General features: G+C 41.6%; 1 protein-coding gene across 3 annotated transcripts in view; it reads left to right on the forward strand.

Annotated features, from left to right (window-relative positions):
* Nucleotides 1-16,987, forward strand: part of METAP1D (methionyl aminopeptidase type 1D, mitochondrial) — a 1,999,572-nt gene that overhangs the window by 1,187,595 nt on the left and 794,990 nt on the right. The gene's annotated exons all lie outside the window — the stretch shown is intronic.

Genomic DNA, 16,987 nt, shown 5'->3' on the forward strand with positions numbered 1-16,987 from the left:
CGGATAATGTACATTTAAGCTATTGTGATCCTTAAGGTATAGCAGATATGGCTTCCATTGAGGCTTCCTTTAATATGACTTTTATATCTGTCTGCAAACTCGATCTAAGGTAATTGGGAGAGAAGGATTGTGAGTAGTGGTGAAGCTCGAGAGTTTTTGGCCTGCTTGAGCAGTAGTAACAGCCAAGTTGGTTCTGATATTGGAACTGAACTCGCATGTCAAGGATAAATGAGGATGGACAACACAGATGGAACATTATGGTAAGTGCATAACTTCTTGTTTCAGTAGAAAAAGAATAAAATTCCCATCTCCCATTAAAAGTATTATGATTTCTTATAACTGGATTTCCTTCAACCTGCATCTGCTCATCTCATTTTATCAAATGTAGAGGGTGTTTCATTAACAGCTTGCAGTATGCCTGATTTCAAGCTCTCGGAACATCAGATAGTTTTATATAAAGTAAGAACTTTATTATCCCTGGAGCCTCAACTAATAATAAGGCTTCAAGGAATGTAAAATCAGTGTCAAACAATTCATTTAAATATACTCATCAATTAAGTAACAGCCAATAAGATTATACAATTAATTAAATAAGCTAAATAAGTACCCTCCAGTTACAATCCAAATTAAGTCCCAAAGGGCACAAAGAATAAATTAAAAAGGGATCTTAAGGATTATGAAGCTGGTAGAGCTTTCCGGTGGAAAGTTAATAGTCGTCCTAGTCAGCTAGATGTTACTAATGTATCCAACAAGTCTTCACATTCTTCTAGGGGTGTGTCTTTTGCTTCAGACGTCTCTGGTTCTTCATTTGATTTAGAAATGAATGAACAGTCTTTCCCTCATTTACCAGCGGCACAGCAGCCAGCTAATTCTGATAGGAATTTTTGTAGGGAGCAACGTAGGCTTGCCACCCCTCCGTTTTTTTCCGGACTATCAGGAAATCAAACTGATTCTCCAGTAGTCCAGAAAACACTGTACAAACTCCGGTATTCTGTTTCAAAAAGGAAATAGACTATCGGAGTTTGTAAATCAGCTGATTTACTATGCTTTTTTACAGAAAAGCATAGTAACTCAGTCAAAAGCAGGCAGCGGGAATGAAAAAAGAGGGCGTTCCCGCCAAGTGATGTCACCGTGACGTCACAAAATGGGGGTATGTGGGCGGGGTAGGGGATTGGGGTGGGCGGGGTTACTGGTGATACGAGGGGCGTGGCTTTACTCCTGTTTTAGCCGTGAAGGAAGGTGGCAACCCTGGAGCAACGAGAAGACAGAGAATTTACCACTGATAAGAAGAGAGGCCGTTTTCAAACGGACTCTAGTACTTCACATGGTAGAGAAGGACTGCGATATTATAAAAGGACTAAATGGCAATAATATGTTAAAATGTGGCAGGTTGGTCCATAATATTTCAGGTATTTATTTATCTGATATACAGTTACAAATTTTAGATTATGGATTGAAGTTTGTATCTACAGATGTTATGTTGTCCCTATCTCGCCTTCGTTCTTGCTGGTTGGGTTCGGAGCCGAGGCCTTATACTGTAGCTTGAGAGCATTTACTGGCTCGAGGCTAGCCCCTATCCCAACATACCTAGTGGTAGTTACCCAGGTCTCGTTTGCCGCTTGCAGCATTGAGATTACTGAATACTGGCTCAGGCTAAGTGTTTTTATTTTTGACTATATTCAGACATTTTGTTAAATATTTTGTCAAATATTTTGTTAGATATTTAGTGTTAGAGTGTTTTTCTTCATAGGTTAGTGTTCTTTCTAACCTTCCATTGCTGTTTATTGTTGTTGTTGCTGTCATTTTTCCTTTAGGCCTACCTTGTCCTTGTGAACCCTTTTAACTTAGAGGGTTCTCCTTCCTTTCAGCCCTGTGTTTAGTTAGAGGACTTTTCCCTTTTTCTCTTCTTTTCTAGGAGCAGCCATTTAAGTTAGAGGCTCCCCTCGGTTGGGGGAGTTTGCCGTTTTAGCTTAGAGACTCTCCCCCTTCCCTCCTTCCTTCTTAAAAAAAAAAAGAAAGTCTTTGTCCGTAGTTAAGCTAGTTTTTGTCATTTAACTTGTGTATTGTCAGTGTCCTTGTTTTTAGTTGATAGTATTGGTCTCATACTATGTCTAAGGATTCCAGTAAAGAGTCAAAATCTTTGAGTTTTAAGAAGTGTGACTCGTGCTGCCAAAAGATGTCCCTTACGGATGGGCATATGAGCTGTGTATATTGCTTAGGGGCAGTACACCTGCAGGACTCATGCTCTATATGCCATGCCTTCAGTTCTCAGGTCCTGCAGAAGAGAAAAAAATAAGCTGATTTTACGAGGCTTATTAAAGGCATCCCTTCGATGCTTCCACAGAGGGGACTCAGCCAACAAAAAACAGGACAAGCCCTCTAAGCCATCATCCTCGACGACTCCAGTATTGGAGTCATCCAAAGCAAAGGACAAATCTTCAGCATTGTCGGATCTGAGTGTTGGTTCTGACAAGACTCTTTCTCCGGCGGCTCCATCATTAGTCTTGGAGCCAGTCAGGACTCACAAGAGAACCAGTTCTGCCTCTCTGAAACCGGTGTGCTCTGTTCCACAGTCTCTGCTCTTGCAATCTTTGGCAGGCAGTCATCGGTCTTCCACCCATTCCTCTCGATCATCCAGGAATCTTTCGGATGATGATGTGGAGAGGGTGCTGAAGAGGCTTCTTAAGACACTGGCATTAGCTAAGTTATTATCAAGCCCAGCCCATAAGGAAGTGGTGCCGACAGCCCAACCCACATCATTATCAGTTCCTCCTCCGACTCTCTTGAGTTTGGAGATAGAGTGCATGGAAGTTGTTGTGGTGGAACCGTCGGTTCCGATTACCCCCAGTCTGTTGGTTCCGACTTCCACTTTGATCTTCTCATTACCCTAGTCTATCATGGGATATGGGGATTGATGCTCCCTCATCGGCTCTGAGGGGCTGAGCGGCATCAGAACCTTGTCTGACCCTACTCTTCCTCTCGGGGCTTCGGTGCAGGTGAGCTTGGCTCCTACATCAGCCTCAGAGCCATCACCCTTGGAGGAGATCTCCAGGCTCTTTTGAGCTAGAGACTCTTTCAGGCCGGGACTGCGGTGCCTTTGAGGTGATGAGGAGTGTGCTGTCCTCTGAGACCACTCCACCCTTGGCTCCATTGGCTCCTTCTCCTTTGATGCTGGTGTCTGCCTTTGAACCTCTCCTCTCCTCAAGCGTAAGGTACCCATGCTCCAGGACACCCCATTGGGTGACCCCACCTCTTCCGAAACCTCCCCAGAGCACCCCTCAGAGGAGGTCCCTCAGAAGAGGAAGTGTAAGAGGAACCATTTGGACTCCCCCTGAGTCCCTGACATCAGACACAGACTTGGAGGACTCAGGGTTGGGAGGGTGGCCTAATGGTTAAGGTGTTTGCCTTACAAACACAAGGTACAGGGTTTGAATCTCACAGGGGATAATTGGCTAGGCTTAAAATGACTCACAAGGGCAGTTAGCCTAGTACTAATCTATGAATCTATGAATCTAAGAAGGGTCCCTGCGCTCCCCCTCTGAGCATGTCTCTTTTTCAGACATCCTAGAAATCCTTAGGTAGAGGGGTGACTGGACATCCCTTGCCCCTTCTGAGGATGAGTCTGTGTACCTGGATGCATGTGGTTCCCGACCCTCCACCTCTTGGATGTCTCCGCCTTTCGACCCACTGTTGGCCTTAGTGAATCAGAAGGCATGGAGCTCTCCAGAGACCATGGAACCAGTTCCAAGGAGGCCCAATAAATTCATAACTGCTCCAGATGATAAGCTTTTTCTATCTATTGGTGTGCCTGTTGATGCTATAATGGTGGCAGCAGCCACCAAGTAAGAACAAGCGGAAACTTCTTCTGTCCATCCACCAAAGAAAGAGTCCCGTACGATGGACAGATATGGGAAGCATATGTTTTCTTCAGCCTTTACACTTAGGTCACTGAATTACTTGTCCCACTTTACACGCCTTCAGAGGGATCTCCTAAAGGAGTTGGGAGATACCCTACAGGATCCTACAGCTGAGGGAGCTGCGGGCAAGGCGGCTTTGCAGTTTGTGACCTTGACTTCTGTAGTTAGCTCCTCCATGAGGCTGATCTCTTACTCAGCAGATGGAGTAAGTAGGGCAGCAGGCACAGGAGTTGCCTTGCGGAGACACTCCTGGATGCGCATTTGTCAATTTGCGGAGCCCTTCAAGTCCTCCTTTATCAACACCCCCTTTGATGGCTCATCGCTTTTTGGGCCTCAGGTAAAAGAGACTCTTACCAGGTGTGAACGGGATGACAAAACTCTCTCTGCCATGGGAGTATGTTTTTCTGCTCCCTCTAGACCTTACCCTAAATGTCAGAAGAGTGGGAAGATGTGGTTCCAGAAATCCCAGGGAACTTCGCCTGACACATGTGGAGATTTTTTCCCCCAGGGGTAGAGGGGGAAATAATAATGGAAGCCACTGGTCTCGTGGCAGGGAGGGTCCACAGAATCAGGATGGCAGAGATACCTTCTCTGGTAGGCCCTTCCAGTGCTCCTGAAGGGAGGCCTGACTGTCCACCTCTGGAGGCAGTCAGGGGCAGATTATCCTTGTACCCAAAAGTCTGGCAGACAGTCATGGAAGATACATGGGTACTATCAATGATATCCATAGGTTACAAAATTCCCTTCTCCCAACCACCCCTTACAAGAAAACAACAGTCAATCCCAGATGTTCCACCCAGTCTTTGGATCAAGTAAACCTAACAGGCAATCCAGGAGGTATCTACGCTTCCGGCTGGGAGCCAGTCATTACCAGTTCAGAGCTCTGCCCTTTGGTCTCACCACAGCCCCCAGGGTGTTCACCAAATGCATGGCAGTAGTAACGGCTCACCTGAGGCATCTAGGATTTCGGGTGTTTCCATATCTAGATGACTGGCTCTCATTGCCACCACCAAGCATCAGCTAATCAAGGCACGGGACTCCACAATTCACACTTGTACACCACTAGACATCACCATAAACTACGAAAAGTCTGTCTTATTGCCTTGTCAGTGTAGTACATTTATAGAGGGAGATTTAGACACAAGGGCCTTGATAGCAAGGCTGCCTCAAGAAAGGGTGTCAGCCATTCATTGTCAAGTTTCAATCCTCATGGCAAAAAAGAGAATTCAGGCAAGATTTGTCCTCAAAGTCTTGAGTTCAATGGCTGCAGCGATTACTGTGGTCAGTATGGTGCATTTCCACATGAATATTCTGCAGTGGCTCCTTTTTGCTCAATGGTCATTCCAGGATTTACCAGTGTCACATCACATTTTAATCACAGAGTCCTGCAAGAAGAATTTAGAATGGTGGCTTCACTCCCCTCTGGTGACAATGGGCAGACTGTTTCTAACTCCAAAACCCATAGCCACAGTAACCACGGATGCCTCCCAGATAGGGTGGGGGGGCATTATCTGGGACAGACTGTTCAAGGGACTTGGCAGCAACATGAGTACCACTTGCACATCAGTGTCCTAGAGATGAGAATGGTGCTTCTGGCATTGCAAGCACTTCAAGACTCTCTACCTACAGGGACTATAGCAATTCAGACAGACAATATGTTGGTAGTATGGTACATCAACAAACAGGGTGGAACCAGGTCTTATCCCTTATGTCGAGAGGCTCTATGAGTATGGCAATGTGCAATGTCTTCCCAATGCTTTCTGATTGCAATGCATGTCCCGGAGAAATCCAGTGTGATAGTGGACAAGCTCAGCAGGGTGATTTTGATGCCTCACAAGTGGTCCCTGAAACAGGAAGTTGCAGACTTGATTTTTTCGCAAATGGGGCCAGCCATACTGGGATCTTTTTGCCACCCCCCTCAACAACAAATGCAGCAGCTACTTTGCCCTAGTCCCACCACCGGGACAGTCACCCAGAGACGCACTTGTTCACAATTGGCCCCTGGGACTGCCCATTCCCCTGATCCCCAAGGTTCGTTAATCCTCATTGCCCATTACTGGCCTCATCAGATATGGTTGTTTGAATCCTGGACCCAGTTCTAGATCACCTGATGCATCTTCCATCCAAACTCTCAAGCTGACAGCTTAGTTTCTCCACTTCCAGTTTTAGCCAGGCTTCCTGATATTTCCCCAGCAGTTCAACACATTCTGGTTTCCTCCCATAAACCCACTACCAGGAAACTTTGTGCTAGTGAATGGAAGAGGTTCTCTTGTTGGGCAAACAAGAATGAGATTGATCCCTTTACTGCACCCATTTCAACGTTTCTCGAATTTCTTGCTGAAACTTTTGAGCGAGGAGCAGTTGCAGCTACTATCCAGGTTCAGCTGGCTGCCATTTCTAATTTCCATGTGGGAGAAATGAGATGTAACATTATGTCCCATAGGCTGTGTAAAGCATTCCTAAGAGGTACTATCCTCTTAAGACCTCCAATAAGAGAACCTCCCTCCCTCAGGACCTAAATTTAGTTTTAGCAGCTCTAATTCTTCCCACCTTTGAGCCAGCTGCTTCTTGTCCACTAAACATTTTGACATGGAAAACCCTTTTCTTGACTGCCATTACTTCAGCTAGGAGGGTTCCAGAATTACAGGCCTTATTTATTCATCCCCTGTACTTGATTTTCAACAAAGATAGAGGTTCGCTCAGAACCAGTCCGTCTTTCTTATCAAAGGTGTGTTCAGAATACAACTTGAATCAATCCATAGAGCTTCCTGTAGTCTTCCCCAATCATGGCAACAAGGCAGAGTATAAGCTCCATCAAGTGGACGTTCATAGATAGTTATGTTTTTATTTACACAGGACCAAGGACTACAGAAATCTGACAAATTGTTTATATCCTTTGCAGAGAATAAGAAAGGTTATTCAGTCTGTGTGGCAGCGACATGGGCTAATCCTCATACTTTATCACTAATTACAAAGTAGATGTGGCCTCCTGGAAGAGGGCATCCTTTGGTTCCACAGTCCTGAAGAGTTTTTTCCATTGAGCCACCCAAGAAACAGGTGCTGGGGATGTGGTCCTAAACAGCAAGAATGAAGGCGAGATAGGGACAACATAACATAGAGAAGTTATGTACTCACCATAACATTCCATGTTTGTTGTCCTTGATCGTGCCTTCCTTCTTGGGTCCCACCCTCCTTCCCCCTTCCTAGGGGATCGAGAGGAGTTCCTTTCATTGGCTACAGTGGCTGAGTTTCCCTTTACCATACCACTTGGTTAGATATAGACTCTCTTTCTATCTCTTTGCTGATTATTTACACCTTTATATGCAGGTGTTCTCTTATATGTAAAATATAGTAATTTTTTACTTGCGTAGTCTAGTGTTGGGTTATCACAAATGAAATCTGGGTAACTACAGCTAGGCATGTTGGGATAGGGGCTAGCCTCGAGCCAGTAAAAGTTCTCGAACTATAGTATACGGCCGAGTTGGAGCTGAGGATCGGCTCCAAACCCAACCAGCAAGAAGGAAGTTGAGATCAAGGACAACAAACATGGAACGTTATGGTGAGTAAATACTTCTTTTTTTACTCCGTTTACACGAGCTAAAATGTGATGTTTTTAAATTGATTCGTAAATTGCATTTGTTATATTTTTTTGAATGTGAGGGGGTTGTCCCTTGGAAACTGTTTCGCATTCTAGTGATTTGTCAATTGATGAAGTTAGTTTTTACTCTTGTTTGTCTGACCTGGGGGATGAAGGTTTTGTAAATGCTTATTGTCAACTGGATACTTCTAAAATTGGCAAAAGACACTACAGCAAAGGCACAAAATAAAACCAGCTGAATTTTATTAAAAACAGAAGTAAGCGCTTTCAGGCAAACATGCCCTTCATCAAACAATAAGAAACAGTTAAAAACCAACATTTAAACATACTGTTGTCCAATCACATTCAGTAGTTTACCCTCCTTTTTCTCAGAACAGGTTTTAAAGGCACAGTTACATTTAAACCAGGACTCTTGTCAGCCCCAAGTCTTATAATCCACCTTGATTCACTACACTCAGTTTCATTAACTAAATCCCCACCTCTTATATTTTTATGCATCACTTGTAGCACCATAAACTTCAAAAAATGGTCTGAACATTCTGAGATATGCAGTGCTAGGGCATTTCGTACGTCATGATGTCTAATGTCATACAAGTGCCCAAAAATTCTCTCCCTCAGCATGCAGTTGGTCTAACCAACATAAAATGAACTACACTGTTGACATGTAGCTAAATAAACTATATTCCTAGTTCTACAGTTGGCATATCCCCTCAATGAATAGGTCCACCCTGTTCTAGGATGTACAAAAGAATTGTTAGTACAAATGTGAGTACAAGCCCTACAACCATGACATGGATATGTCCCTACATGTCCAGTTTTCATAACAGTGGATATGTTGGACATAGGTTCCTTGCAAAGCATGTCCTTTAAATTTCTATTCCTTCTGAAAGTGAACCTAGGTCTATCCCCAGCTATCACTGCTATCCTGTGATCTGATTGTAACACTTTCCAATTGTGTTGTATAATGTCACAAATCCACCCTATATCACTGCTATATGTAAGCAGTAATTGTCCTCGTGGAGGACCAAATCTATTGTGTCTTTTATTAGTACCTCCATTGGTACCCCTATGATACCACGGTTTAGCGGTCCCATCACGCTTGATTCTAATTTCTTCCAAGGACCTATCTATCAACTGTCTATCATATCCTCTTTCTACAAGATTACACATAAGGACGTCAGTCTCAATGCCAAACCATTCCTCACTTGTACAAAGCCGAGAAATCCTATGGACCTATCCTTTCACTATGTTCGTGAAAGTATGTCTAGGATGCATGCTGTCAAAGGAAAGCAGACTATTCTTCCAACATTGCTTCCTGTATAACATAGTATCTCTCTTACCTAATGTATCTTTCACTAAATGTATGTCCAAATAATCAATGTCAGACGTCGAAGAATTAACAGTGAATCTAAAAAACTCTGTGGTGTCTTCAAGATAACCCACAAAAGAAAATAATTGCTCAACTGTGCCCTTCCACAAAAAGAAAACATCATCGACAAAACAAACATAATATTTCACTTTGGATGTGAAAATTTTGTTTACTGTGATTGACAATGACTGTGGGCGTAAAGCCATAGAACATGTTTTGGTAAACAAAGCACAGTTGGATGATGTCAGCAATGAAAGAGTTTGTAGATTGCTGGCTTTGATACTTGAGCATAATATTTTCACATGCCAAGGGAATTATTATAGGCAGGCAAAGGGTGTTGCTATGGGCACACCCTGTGCCAATTCTTATGCTAACCTTGTATTAGCTTTTTGGGAGGATGAGGTGATATTCCAACACACTCATCCTTGGTCTGACAATTTGGGATATTATGTTCGTTTTGTCGATGATGTTTTCTTTTTGTGGAAGAGCACAGTTGAGCAATTATTTTATACTGGTCTACTTTATTTGTCACCCTGTATTTCTTATAGAAGGGGAAGAAATTTGAGGGATTTTGTAGTCCATAATTATTTTTGTGTACCTCTTCCCTCTTCTATACCTGCTTTTCTTAGTGCTTTTGGTACCTATGTTTGTGGACACTGTTGTATTTGTCGGCATGTTGTTAGAACATTTGTCTATATAAGTGGTATTTCTTTTCTGCCTTCTGATGTTTATAATTGTGAAACTGAGGGCATTGTTTATGCCCTCAAGTGTCCTTGTGATTTTACCTATATTGGGGAGAGCAAAAGAAAATTTAAAGTGAAATACAAGAGCATATTAGGGATATTAAACATAATAAGTTAGAAAGTCCTTTAGCTAGTCATTTTGCACAATTTCAAGACTCTGACCCGAATGTATTGAAGGCAACAATTTTAGAAAAAGTTTCTATGGGTTTTTGTTCTGAGACTGCTTTTAAAAGGAAACTATTATGTAAAGAAACTATTTGTATTTTGAAATGTAATACTTTGTGCCCTTTAGGACTTAATTTGGATTGTAATTGGAGGGTACTTATTTAGCTTATTTAATTAATTGTATAATCATATTGGCTGTTATTTGATGAGTGTATTTAAATGCATTGTTTGACACTGTTTTTTATACTGCTTGAAGGCTTATTATTAGCCGAGGCACCAGAGATAATAAAGTTCTTGCTTTTTATATTGGGTTCCTGCCTTGCCGTTTTGTGAATTTGCTGCTTTGTGGTTCCTTTAGTTTTATATAAAGTACCTCAGACACATCTATTTCTAATCCCAAATCAGATCCTGCAGTTATTTCTTTATCAAAGCTCTCTACTGTTAAACATATTTTGAATGCTAACCCCATTCCTTCTGACAAGGATAGGAAAGCTTTTCATAGTTTTGGGAAGAAGTTTATTCTTCTGCTACTTTAAATTCTGAGATGCCAGGCTTACGTGTTAACACTTGTTCTAGCTTCTTTTGAGAACGATAAAGTTAACTGCTAATACTCCTTCTTTAGAGATTAAACTTCATTAAATTCTCTAATTGTGTCTGCTTCTCAAGTAACCAAACACTCTTAAAAGTGCTCTTATGATTATGCTGATGCTATATCAAGAGTTGCTGCTACTGGTACAGTTACGAGAAGATTTTCTTGGTTGCATTCTCACAATTTACTAGAAGATGTTAAAGCACAGATTTTAATTAGCCTGCATGACAAATATGTTCTGTTTGGCCCTTCTGCTGTACTTCTTCTAATTCAGGACACTTGTCAATAAGCACAATAAGCAGCCTCCACAGAGTTCAAACAAACAAAAATGTAAAAGCAAAGGCAAAGTGGCTCAAGTAAGAAAGGGGGACCCTCTCAGAACCAAGGACAGTCCAAAAAATCTCCATAACTACTTCCTTTTCAAGCTACCCCTCACCCACCCACTCACTTTGGCAATCCTTTCAGTATGCCCCTCAGTCTTGGTCTTCATCTTCTTCAGTGGCATCAGATTATCTCTGACAAATCAGTTCTGAGAATTATAGAGCAAGGGTACAGATGGCAGTGGGAATCTCTTTCCCTTTTCAGGGAATTCGTCTTCATCCTCTAACCAAAAGTCCCTGTTTCTTCCAGTTTTGGAGCACATGATTTTTCAGCTAGTGCCCTCAGATCAGATGGGCAAATGTTTTTATTAAGGATGATCTTTCTGGTGCCAAAGAGAGAAGGAACTTGGAGACCAGTTCATGATCTCACCTTTCTCAATCTATGTGTCAGAGTCCCAAAGTTGAAAATGTTATACCTTCAGACCTCTCTACATTTCATACCCCCCTAAGTTTTGTGGTAATGATAGACTTAAAAGATGCTTATCATCACATACAAATTTGCGAAGAATTCAGACATTTCTTAAGATTTTTTTTAGTCCTGATAAATCATCAGTTTTCTCTCTTATCCTTTGGTCTATTTACTGCACAAGTGTATTTACAAAGTGTCTGGCACCAGTAATTGCTTACTGCAGACTTTATGGCATTCACATCTTTCCATATTTGAAAAATTGTCTTATATTTGCAGACTTTTTTCCAGTAGTCAAGATTTTGTGATGTGTCAAGAAATTTCTACACGTTCTGGGGTTTTAAGTGAACTTACAGAAATTATCTCTCATCCCTTCCCACCGAATAGTTTTTATGGAATGTCTTCTGGATAGTTCCCATGGAAGGGTTTTTCTTCCACTGGACAAATATATTCAGAGCCTGTATGATTATTATGATTCCTTTTGCCAGACCTCGCATGAGAAAAAATTCAGTGGTACTGCAGGGTCTGTCTGGTGTCAGCATTAACACACTTTATCTTTTCTGGTTCCAGTGATGGAGCTTGTAGGAAGGGAACCCCTTTTTTTTTGAGGACATGCAGCAGGTAATAAAGAAAAAAAAACTTCTACTAAGAATGTGCAAGTGGAAAAGACTTTCTAGATGGAGCCACACTAAGAACCAGGACCCTTTAAGACATGGATGCCTCTGGTTCTACTTTACTTGTACGAGTTATTATCCTATGACCTTTCTGACTCTTCTGTCAAGATTTATCTATTAGCCATTTTTACTTGTCTGCCCTTAGAACTCCTTTTTTTCCTGTCCTCAAGTAAAGCAGTTTTTGAATAAGTTTTACATATTTTTCCTCCTAGAAAACAGGTAGCTCCTCGTTGAGTCTTAACTTTGTGTTTGAATAATTAACACTTCTTGTATTTGAACCAGCTTATCAGGCTACTTCAGGGTCTTGTGTTGGAAAACCATGTTACTCATTGCTATGACATCTGCAAGGAGGGTATCTGAGTTACAGCTCTTATGATTAGTCAACCTCATTTTCCACTAGGCTGGGGTTTCTTTGAGAATAAATCCTTCTGTTATTCTTAAAGTGGTTTTAGAGTTTACCCTGAACCGTCTATTAATCTCCCTGTATTCTTTCCAGAAAATAGAAACAGAGGGGAAAAGACTCTTACATGGTCTGAGTACCCATGGACAGCTCAGCTACCATTTGGACAGAACAAAGTCCTTCAAGAAGGCCAATCATCTGTTTGTTTACTGTGAAGGTAAGAAGCAAAGGACTACCAGTGTCAAAGCAGACAATTTCTAGATGGCTATCTCTTGCTATTTCTTTCTACTATTATCGCCATAACAAGCCACTTCCAGGCAGGGGTAGAGCCCACTCAACCAGGGCTTTGGCTACTAGGGTTCATATTACTTTGTTGAACTTTCAAAAGTCCGAATGACATATGGTCGAACCTATATTTTCGAACTTTCAAAAGTTCAAAAACTTCAAAAAAATAAATAAGTAAAAAACAGAAAATATCTACCTGACGGTTGTTAGCAGGGGGGGGGGGGCTGTGCCCCCACACCCCCCACTCTTTAAATATACCAACTCCGAGATCGCATTACAGTGCAGTAAAGGGAAATATTCCCTTTCCGCACTAAACGGAAATCCCCATTGAAACGTTTGAACTTCTGAAATTTTGAACCTATAGGTTCGACAATATGGTGTTTGAACTTGTTACAGTTCGACAACGTAATATGTATCTGGCTACTATTGCGGCTTTTTGTAAAGTGGTGGACTCTAGAAGTACTCTAGAAGTCACATCTTGGTTCTCTGTACATACTTAAATAGTGCATTACAAATTGGATTCCCTTTTTGCTGGGGTCATTCTCTAGAAGCTCCTGGATTCTTAAATTCCTCCCACTTCCCTATATTATTCTAAGCTTTGGTAATCTACACATATAACTTAGGCAACATGATCTAAATGTTGAACATAGTACATTTCTGTAGCTAAACTTACCCTAAAAGTAGATGTTCTAAAAGATTACTGTTGCAGTAGCTGTCCCCTCCCTACATACCCCTAATTGCATTTTAGGTGTATTGCCAGGGTTTGGATGTATGTATGTCTTTGTATATATTTGCATATGTATATGTGTTTTATTTTCCTTTCCTAGCATTTACCTTGTTGGGCTCTAGCCTCCTTTCTTGCGGCAAGAAAAGTCTTAAGCTTGTAGCACCCTAACCACTGCTTTAATGAGTCTCTCCTTGAGCCCCACAACAGTTGTGGTGCATGGATGGTGCCCTGAAGCTTTGAAAGCTGGCTGGTGATCATATCCCTTGTCAGGATATAACCCATACAATATTGATCTATTAGAACATCTACTGTTAAGATGAGTTTACTTACACAACTGCATATTCTAATTCATTGATATGTTAAATAGTTATTTGTTTAATGTATAGCCAAGCAGATTTCTTGATGTTTGGGAGTGAATGAGCATGTTCATACTGATTTTCTCATTCAAATACTGGGTGCTGCTTTTAGAACTGGATGCCGTTCTTAATCCCCAATCACCCCAACATCACTATTTTATAGTCAGTGTTTGTGACATCACTGTGATATCATATCCTGCATGCATCATATTAACTCTTAAAAAATATAGCATTAGGAAAAAGTATTTGATTAACTTTCTCATCTTGAAAGGATTACAACTACATCTTCATACCAGTAGTTAACCTTTTAACCTAAATGGAATTCACTGTATCATGGTATTGCAGCCTCTCAAACATAGCATCAGTAATGAACTATATCATTAATTTTTACAACCATTAGTGTTATATGAATATAACTGGATAAAGCATGACGTGGCTAAAAAAGGAAAAAAACAAACAAATGCTGCTGAATAGAAGGATAACTGAATTTTAGTGATGTAGTGATATACTGTCAGTTTTCCTAAACAGTGTGTTGTGTACCATCAGCATCCATGTTTGATGTATTTAAACAAGTGCTAAGAATATCTGTCAAGCAACTCCATTAGTGTAGGGGGATAAAACCCCAACTGTGACTCAGGCAATCCGTGTTTGATTAGTGGATCAGGCACTTGTTGAAGCTGGCCAGGGAAAGGAAGGAATGACACATCTTGGCTGGGTCACCTCTTTTTAGGGAATAAAATGGGAGAGCATGTCCAGGGCACATACTGTCATGATAGAATCTCTGTGAGACTGTAGATTTCACAGAAGCACTGGCTTCAAGGGTGGTAGGGCTGTCATTTGCAGAAGTCACACACCCATTTTGGTGCCCATTGCATGCCGAAACCTAGAGCTGCTTACTGGTCAAGCCCGGTGGGGTTAGACCTTTAAAAATAAAAATGCTTCCCTCACAAAAGGTAATGGAATCACTCTCTGTGGCTCGGCTCTTGCTTAGGAGAAATTATTTAATGAGCTGGAGGGCTCCCACCTGTTGAAATAAATGTGATAATTGAGCAAATACATGTGGGAAGCTTGGTAGTCACTGGGTGCAGGAGAAAAAAAAATTAGGGAGTTACTATGAAGGGTTAATCAGTTCACTCAGTATGCTGTCAGAGTAAAGAAAGTCTTTTAGTGTACTTAGTACACTGCTAGATTAACACTATGCACGTACCTATATTTGTCCATCCATAACCCCTTTTTCTCATTTTTGCAGAGGGGCTTGGGGTGTCACAACAACAGTGACAATCATGTAGAGCCAGTGTTCACACCACCATATCACCCAAACACTCATACTCACATGCACAGCCAATTTATATGTGTGTCTGTGTGTGTGTGTGTGTGTGTGTGTGTGTGTGTGTGTGTGTGTGTGTGTATATATATATATATATATATATATATGTATATATATATATGGGTCCACTTTACTGAAATCCTGAATAACAGTATTTTGAAACTACATAGCCGAAAATACTAAATCCCGAAATCCGCAGAAGCGCGAAATTCAAAATCCCGAAGCTCGAATATGTTGAATTAGCGCTTCTGGTGGTGCAGTGTGTGAATGGATGGGTGGAAGTTTAGGTAAGTATATATGTGTAGGTGTGTTGGTTAGGGGATTTACTGTGTGTCAGTGTGTGTTGTGACTCTGATGTGTGTGTGTGAGGGACTGTAAAATGTGTGGGTGTGAGTTTCCTTTGTGTGTCTGTTTGTGCTATCTCGGAGTTAGAATATTTAAGTAGGGGGTGTGGGGGTGCAGTAGTGTAGGAGTATATGTTTGATTGTGGGGGGAAGTTGTGTGTATGTGTATGGGTGTGCTGTATGTAAAGTGTACATTCGGGATTTTAAATGTCATGCTTCTGCAGGTTTCGGGATTTAGTATTTTCGGCTATGTAAATTTCAAAATACTGAAATTCAGGACCGAGCCTTGCAGGACACCACTTGTGACTGGTTTAGAGTCGGACCTAGAACCCGCTATTCTTACCGTGTGAGTTCTCTGTAAGCCAGTTGGCAACCCATCTCGTGATGTAGGGGTTTATGTTCAGACTGGTGAGTTTTTCTGTAATACCCGAGTGGGGAATGGTGTTGAAAGCCTTGGCGAGGTCAAGGTAGGCTGTGTGAACCACCTTTCCCTCGTCTTTGGCCTTGGTTACTGTCTCGAAGAAGTCAACCAGGTTTAGTAGGCATGATCTCTCCTTAACAAAGCCAAACTGGGTCGGGTCAAGTGTGTGGAGGTTCCCAATGTCTTTGTTAATGAGTTCCATGATTATGCGCTCCATAGCCTTGCAGACCAGACTAGTCAGGCTTATGGGGCAATAGTTACTAGGGTCAGTTGTGGCCCCTCCTTTGTGGAGAGGAATAACCGTTGCTGTGCGCCATTCTATGGGCACGTAGCCTGTGGAGAGGCTGAGGTTGAACGGAGTGTTTAGGTGGGGGGTTAGTTCGTTCTGTAGTTTGTGCAAGACACAGCCTTGGACACCATCTGGTCCCATTGACGCTGTGTTTTTGGCTTTTGAAAGGGCTGTTTTCATCTGTGCGTCTGTAATTTTTGGGATACTACACTTTTACGGTATTGTTGTGGGCCCTTTTGGAGGTGAGAGGGGGGTGAAGTTTGCACTGAATCTATCTGCCAGGATGTTGACAATATCAGTAGGTTCAGTATATTTTGAGCTATTTTGCAGTAGTTCAGTGCATATCTGCGAGTTGCCACTTAGATTCTTAACATAGCAAAAGAAGGCTTTGTGGTTATCTTTTGAATCCTTGGCTATTTTTCTTTCGAAGTTAGCCTTGGATGATTTCATGAGGGACCTCAGTTTCTTACTGATACTGATAAGGGATGTCTTTCCTTCTTGGGATTTGCTTTTTTTCTGAACTAGTTTCCTCCTCCTATTGTATAACCTGTTTATGGCAGAGGTCCACCAAACTGGTTTCCTTCTCTTAGAGAAGTGAGTCTTGGTTTTGCTAGGGATGGCACAATCCATGCATCCTTGTAGGTGCTCATAGAGTGCATTTGTAAAGGTTTCTGCATCTTGGGCAGTGTTATCCTTTAGCGTGGGGCTGTGAAACTTAACACCTCTGTCTTAAGTAAGGTGAAGTTTGCTTTAGAAAATTTTTTTTACTGTAGTTTCCTTAGTTTATATATATATAGATATTACACAGAATTGTGCTGTTACTAGAAATAGCAGATGATAATTTAGAAACCGTTATAGAAGGAGATGTTACTGTATGCTGGGATGTTCATCAGGGTCAGTAGGTTAGTATAGACACCCAAAGGACTAGATTGGATATTTATACACATAAGCCATATCCACAAGCTTACAAAGAAATAGTCAATACTTGATTGGTTAT

Source organism: Protopterus annectens, chromosome 6.part1, assembly GCF_019279795.1.
Source record: "Protopterus annectens isolate FY-2018-M chromosome 6.part1, PAN1.0, whole genome shotgun sequence".
NCBI classification, from domain to species: domain Eukaryota; kingdom Metazoa; phylum Chordata; order Ceratodontiformes; family Protopteridae; genus Protopterus; species Protopterus annectens.